This window comes from Euleptes europaea, chromosome 4 (genome assembly GCF_029931775.1).
Source record: "Euleptes europaea isolate rEulEur1 chromosome 4, rEulEur1.hap1, whole genome shotgun sequence".
NCBI lineage: Eukaryota > Metazoa > Chordata > Lepidosauria > Squamata > Sphaerodactylidae > Euleptes > Euleptes europaea.
This window is the reverse complement of record NC_079315.1, coordinates 105,164,926-105,172,655: the sequence shown is the minus strand read 5'-3', so window position 1 is coordinate 105,172,655 and position 7,730 is coordinate 105,164,926. Positions and strand designations below refer to the sequence as shown.

General features: G+C 43.4%; 1 non-coding gene across 1 annotated transcript; it reads right to left on the bottom strand.

The window, feature by feature from the left end:
- Window positions 1-7,658: 7,658 nt before the first annotated feature.
- On the bottom strand, window positions 7,659-7,730 carry TRNAS-GGA (transfer RNA serine (anticodon GGA)). Its single transcript has one exon. It is a non-coding gene; the product is annotated as a tRNA-Ser (tRNA).

Here is a 7,730-nt window from a genome sequence, read left to right as displayed (position 1 = left end):
AGATGCACAACCTACCCACTATAAACATGCGACTCGAATTACTGGAGCTAGCTAGGAAAATATCTCCCCCTCCCCAATGTCAATGGATAGCTTTGGGGAGAAATTGTTTACTACGTAAATGAATCAACTGACATTTTAGAAGTGAGCCTGAAAAGAGAAGCTACTTAAATCAGACCTTGAGAGTCTATGGAATTTATTCATTATGTTCTAGAATACTGAAAATCCCAGCTGTATAATGGAAAAGAGGATTTTTTAATGATCAATAAAATGCTATTGCATTGAAACATACTATATAAATTAATGATCAGGATGGCTTTTAGTTCACCCAGGTGAAAATGAAATGACAGAGAATATGACTCACGTTTTGTGGAGCAAAGACGGCATGGATGACAGTGAACCTCCCTGGCCTGGTGAGAACGGGTACTTTGCACTATTCTTGTACCTGCCTCCTGTGCCAATTCACACTTATCGTCAACCCTGGCCTCTTGGTCTCTTCTAATCCTGCCCCTGCCAAGCTGTATAGTTAATTCATGAAAGGCATGAATGGAGCCTAGCAGAGAGAGACCACCCATTACGTTTTCATTTATGAGTGAAAGCCAGGATGTAAAATCAGGACTCCGGAAGAAAAAGGCCTGTGACATTAAACCTCTGTGGCTCTTGCAAAAGCTAGGGGAGGGGAGAACCATTCATCTTCTGCCAAGACTCCAATTTTTATACATATATTCTTGTTCTTGAGCTTTGCAATAATGAGCGGCTACCAGCCATAAATATTTTCCCAGCTCCATTTACCAACATGTTGGTTTATACTGCCACCATGTGGCAAATCATGCAATGCAAAACAATTTCAAATGCCATCCTAGGCAGAGTTCCTTCAGCGCCTATAGAAATCAATGGGTTTAGACTGGAGTAACTCTGCTTAGAATTGCCCTCTCTGTTAACAGCAAAACAAACAAGAGTCTCAGTGGGTAGTTTGTTTGTTTATTTGTTACGGCCAATGGCCAGCATAAAATTACAAAACAGTACAGGTATATAGATATACACTGATAACTGAAGTGATAGAAAGTTGAATAAAATATCCTAAAATGGACAAGTTAAAATACATTTGTCAGCATATTAAAATACAAAAGAAAAAAATACATTATACCATGCTTCACCCATCTCTCATCATCTGATGCATCACAAAAAGTATAACCCTTTTTATTTTGAGTGTTCCTTTCAGTAATGGCCTTCCAACAAAATTTAACTACATTGTAAGATATAGCGGGATTTTTATCCTCAAGCAGAAATTGAATGATTGAACTCTCATTGGTTATAGATTGATGAAAAAGGCCAAATTGTTGTAACCAGGGGTCAATTATAGTTCTTCTAAATTCCAGTTAAAATTCACAGTGTAATAAAATGTGTGCCAGGGATTCTTCCTCTCCCGCTGTACATAAACATTTTCTCGCTCTCTAGGTTGATTTAGAAATCTACCTAGGAGAACAGCCGAGGGGGTAGTATCCTGGATGGCCAACATCCTTTTGTATTGCCAGGAAAGACTTCTTTCTCCAAACTATAGTCTGGAGGCAGGGTATGATCTGATTCAGCACAGCTGTAAGATGTGGCCAGAGTGGTACTGCCTGTCTTTTGCTTTTATCCCCCCAAAAAAGGATGGTACTGGTGAAGAATTTAAGTTGCTTTCACCCCTGTCTTGAGGCCAAAACAATCAGATTCTTTCACAGGTAAACAGGATTTCTTATAAAAGTGGCGTTACTATTCTGTTCTAGACACGGAGGTAAATCGTAATCCATTCAACTAACTTAGTGTACGGTCCTATAAAAAACCTACGGATCGGAACGCTCTCCTACACTTTAGTTCCCATCACCCTAAACATCTTAGGGCAAACTTACCATATAGTCAATTCATCAGACTAAAAAGAAATAACTCCTCAAACAGGGATTACAATACAGGAGCGCAAGCTCTAACCAAAGCACTCAGTTGTAGGGGATATCCTATATCGACTATACAACAAGCTAAAATAAAAACTGATGGAAGAGATAGGGAAAATCTTCTTTATTATAATAATTCAGAGCAGCAGTCAGCCAGTGATTCACTTACCTTTGCCTTTAGGTTTAATCACCTCTCTAATCATATCACCTCCATTATTCGCCGTCATTGGCATTTACTCTCGAGTATACCCGGATGTAAATTTTTTCCAAAAATTGGCTATAATAGAACCACATCCATACGAGATAGACTGGTACATACTGATTTATACCAAGATATAAATACGCAAAGGAGTTTAAAAGGACATTACCGTTGCCATAAATGTTTGGCTTGTAGCTTATCATTGGAGGTTAAAGAATTTAAAAGGATCGATTCAGACTTTGTTTTTCGACTTCAGGATTTTTCAAATTGTGACACTAAATACTGTGTTTACTGCTTGGTTTGCCCCTGCCAACGTATTTACGTGGGTTCTAGCATACGACCGATCAAAACCCGTATCCTGGAACATAAATCCAGAATACGTGCGAGCATTTGCTCAGCGCCAGTAGTGGAGCATTTTCAAAAGGCACGCCATAATGAAAATGATCAACGTTTTTTTGTGGTTTGGCGCTTAAGGGGAAAAAGATTTGATAGAAGAAATGCAGAGCGCCTACTTAGGCAAAAAGAAGCATACTTTATTCACCTTTTCAAATCCTTAGAACCTACTGGATTAAATTTAGAAAATGATCTATCTTGCTTCATTTAGACCTGCCCCTTTAAGAAAGTGTGTGTATGCCTGCAGTTCTAAGCTTCACCTGAAGCTATTTAGTGACTTAGTAGTACTGTCTCAGCAGTCAGCATTTGTATCCCTTTGGGAACGGTTAGAATCGTCTGTGCAACTATGTATGTGAATTGATGTATCCCATGAGGAACTGAAGTCTATCAATATACTTAAGTTGCTTTTCTCAGCCCGATGGGAGAATTGAAAATACCTTTAATCCTGCATAAGGAAACATGCATGTGAAGTGATTCTTATTGTAAGTCTTTTAAAATAATTTTATTCATATAGTATTTTCTATACATGTGAATACATTGTATTTATATATATATGCACACATTTTGTATGTAGGAAAAGGGGCTGAAGAAGAAATGAAACGATCGTCCCCTTGCAACAACATTTATACCCCTGCAACAACAATTATATATGAAGACATTGTACCAGACTTTACTTGCTATGAACTTTGATACTTGTACCTTTTGGACGGTTTAATTGTATATATGTAATTATTTATTTATGGTCACTTTATGCACTTTAATACACTTTGTTCTATATAGCAGTTGTAAGTTCCAGCCGTGCTCTGTGCTCATTTCCTAACCTTTGGTAACAGTACAGCGGTGTTTAATTTGGTTGCTCAACCTCCAGGTACTAGCTGGAGATCTCCTGCTCTTACAACTGATCTCCAGCTGATAGAGATCAGTTCACTTGGAGACAATGACCACTTTGGCAATTGGACTCTGTGGCACTGAAATCCCTCCCCTCACCCCTCCCTCCTCAGGCTCTGCCCCAAAAACCTCCCACTGTGGCAAAGAGGGACTTGGCAAACCTAGAGCTAATACAGTTGTTAGTATGGTTTGCATCATAACAGTTGAAAATACTCTTCTTTCTTATATCCTGACTGTATGGGTACTGTCCAATCCCTAGAAAGTAGGACTCTTTTTTTTATGCTGACTTTCTTTACCTTTTTTAAGGAGAATCAAACCATCTTACAATCTCCTTCCCTTCCTCTACCCATAGCAGACTCCCTGTGAGGTAGGTGGGGCTGAGAGACTTCAGAGAGAACTGTGACTAGCCCAAGGTCACTCAGCTGGCTTCATGTGTAGGAGTGGGGAAACCAACCCGGTTCACCAGATTAGAGTCCGCCACTCATGTGGAGGAGTGGGGAATCAAACCCGGTTCTCCAGATTAGAGTCCACTGCTCTTAACCACTACACCACGCTGGCTCCTCCTCCTTTATTATCAAATAGGGGTGGAAAGGACAATGGTAATTGGCCTACATTGACACAGCAGCACACTGTTAAAATAGAAGCTAGTTTGAGTTCCCAAGGATTTTTTAAAAAACTCTTTAATGATTCCCAACAATTTTTTTTTTAAAAAAAAACCTTTTATGGTTCATCTCTTAATAAAGGAAGCAAAATTCCAACAGAGTAAATACTTTTACATCTGTAATCCAGATGTGATAGAAACTGTGAGCCAGCCAGCTCTTGTTAAAGTTGGCAGGGGCAAAAATACACATCCGTGCTTTCCTACAAGCCATTATTCTTCAAAAAGATCCATAAAAGATTTCAGCCTTGTTCTGCACACTGCCAGGTACCTTTGGGGTACCACTCCAGGTAAGCCAATGCAGTTAACAGTTGTTCAAAGTATGGTCTGGAAGCTTCAACTAGGCTGCAAAACTGATAATGAATTTCAGGGCCGGAAAGCTGTCTTCAACAGAGATTTCACCTTCCAGGAGGAAATGATCACAGGCATTTTATGCCAGTCATTAACATAGTCAATGTAATCAAGAGAAGTACCACATACCATAAGATAAAATAATTCTTTTCATGGGGAGGTCACATTTTGCTGGAACCCGAACTATATATAAAAGGGTAAGATGCTATTTTTATACATATATCGACCTCTAGTGGCATTAAAAAGAAAGCAGCTTCAACACTGGTGTCCAGATTATTTCTGTTTATTTTATTTTCACATATTTATGCGTACTAACTAGAAGATTCCAGAAGACAAAGTAGCATACATCAGAATAGGGATGGTTAGTAATTTTAGTTCTGTTTGGCTCATATTATTGGTTACATTTTGGGGCAGATTCTTTAATATCATAATGGCATGTCAACAGATTAATTAGTTCAGTAGTCATGCCTACTGGTTTCAACATGAAATATATTTCCAGCTGTAACTTTCTGCCTCCCACCCACCCAAGAAGATCAAAACTCTCAGGGGTTGTCTCCCTTACCCATGCAATCCTCTTCCAAGTTTCAGGCAGTTAGTAAAAAGTATCCCCCGTTCTTTTTTTTTTCTTTTTCTTTTTGCTATTAAGTCACAGCTGGCTTATTTTCTTCCCCCCTCTCCCATCTAGAGTTGCCAGCTCTGGGTTGGGAAATACCTGGAGATTTTGGGGGGTGGAGCCTAAGGAGGGCGGGATTTGGAGAGGGGAGGGACTTCAAGGCCATAGAGTCCAGTTTGCAAAGCGGCCGTTTTCTCCAGGGGAACTGCTCTCTGTCGCCTGGAGATCAGTTGTAATAGCAGGAGGTCTCCAACCACCACCTGGAGGTTGGCAACCCTGCTTCCATCCCAGACACCCCAATGAGGCTCAGGTGTGGGCTGTCCAACCCCTTGCATTCATGATATTAGTTTAGCAAAGTTAAAGCCACATGGTATCATCGGCAGTATACAATAATATCCCTATTGTTACAGGTCTCTTGAGCCACAGATACTTCCTTCCTGTTGTGCCAATTTACCGTCGGAGAACGGTTTCTCCACTTCGTTGTTTCAAAGCCTGAAGGTTGCCTTGTTGATTAAGCTTCCCCTCTCCGTCCATCCTTTCCCAGAGGGGTAACACGATCCCCTGCTACCAGCTTTCTAAGTGTTGTTGCATCAGGCTAGGAGCTTAATGGGTATTCTTACTGACAGAACAATGTGATGAAAGAGACTGCACGGCTGACGCAAGGCCCTTAGCGGCCAACTGGGCAGGCCCCGCTGCCTTGATGCTCAGGGGCTTGCGACTGAGCCTGCTTTGATGCAGGTTACTCTAGAAGGAAAGGGCACTCGCGGTGACCCTCTGTCGCCTTTCATTAACAAATTGGTGCATGGTTCGCACTCTGTGCCTCTAATGGCAGAATCACAGCAACAGAAACGTGGCAGAGGAAGCTTTTCCTGCCGTTGATCTCTTTGCCAGCTAAAAAGCTTCTCTTTTCCACCCCGGTAGTACAATTATGGTTGCCAGGTAGGGTTGCCAGTTCTCTCCTGGCCACAGGCAGGGGATTGGGGGGTAGGGTTGCCAGATTCAGGTTGGGAAACTCCTGGAGATTTGGGGATGGAGCCTCGGGAGGACAGGGATCTAAGTGTAGTATAATTAGGGTTACTAGGTCCCTCTTTGCCGCCAGCAGAAGGTTTTTGGGGCGGAGCCTGAGGAGGGTGGGGTTTGGGGAGGGGGAGGGACTTCAATGCCATAGAGTCCAATTGCCAAAACGGCCTTTCCTCCAGGTGAACTGATCTCTATCGGCTGGAGATCAGTTGTAATAGCAGTTGTAATCTCCAGCTAGTACCTGGCAACCCTAAGTATAATGCCACAGAGTCTACCCTCCAAAGCATCTGTTTTTCCCAGGGGAACTGATCTCTGTAGTCTGGAGATGAGCTATAACTCTGGGGATTCCTAGGTCCCACCTGGAGGCTGGCATCCCTATTGCCAGGTCCCCCCAGCAACTGGTGGGAAAACTTCCTGGGTGGTGGGAGCTCTCACCAGCTATGCACTGACGTTACCGGCCAGTGACACAATGATATCACTTCCTGTGTGCACCAGAAGTGACGTCAGCATGAAGCTGGCAATACTCTGGCATTTGGGCAAAACTTTATGGTTTAACCACAGTCACGTCAGATTGTTGGGATACTGCTGATATCATCCCCACCACCACCACCACCACCACCACCACCAGCAGCAGCAGGGGCCTAGCAACCCTAAGCAAACTGTAAGATCCCCTTATGAACAACATTCTTCTCAAGAAAGGAAGCATCATTCCAAAATGCCAGGAAGAAATGCCAGGAAGAGTAAGAAGCAACACTGGCAGCAGCTCTCCAGGATCTTGGCAGAGATCTTTCACATCACCCACTTCCAGACCCATTAACTGGAGAAGCTGGGAGTTGAACCTGGGACCTTCTGCATGTCAAACAGATGTTCTATCACTGAGCCACAGCCTCTACCCAGAAAAAGTCCCAGCTTTTGGGGGTTTGAGTGCTAACGTGGCTGCAGCAATGCAGCTTTCTGGGGAGGTAAACCTAGAAGTGGCATAACCACGTGCGTGCAGCCCCGCGTGCACATGATTGCCACTCCGGAGCAGCCAGGTGGATTGGTGGGCAATTGCCTACCGAAACCACCCACCTGGCAACCCTATTCTGTGCATCAGGCAGCTGCTGAAAGCACAAGAACAAGTTTTGGGTAGGGAGGCAGCCCTAAATGGAGGCACCACAGTAGCCTGCTATATCAAAAGGGACTTCGTAGTCACGCCAGGATCACTCGCACGACTGCTCAGGAATTCTAGTACAAGTCAAAGGTCACATCTGCCCAGCAGGTTACCATGACATCTATTGGGAGTTAAGTTATAACCAGTGTGCATAGATGCATTTCAGTGGGGCTTGTGTACAAAAGAATTCCTAGGGGCAGCATGTACACTAGCCAGCAATTGCCTAGGGTGCCAGAACCAGAGGGGCACCAAGCAGCATGGTCTCACCCATCTATGGCCCCAGGAGGTGCCCCCAGCTCGAGTAGGGGGCATCAGGAAGCCTGCGCATGAACACATGAAGCTGCCTTATACTGAATCAGACCCTTGGTCCATTACAGTCACTATTGTCTACTTGGACTGGCAGCGGCTCTCCAGGGTCTCAGGCAGAGGTCTTTCACATCACTTACTTGCCTAACTGGAGATGCCAGGGATTGAACCTGGGACCTTCTGCACTCCAAGCAGATGCTCTACCACTGAGCCACAACTCC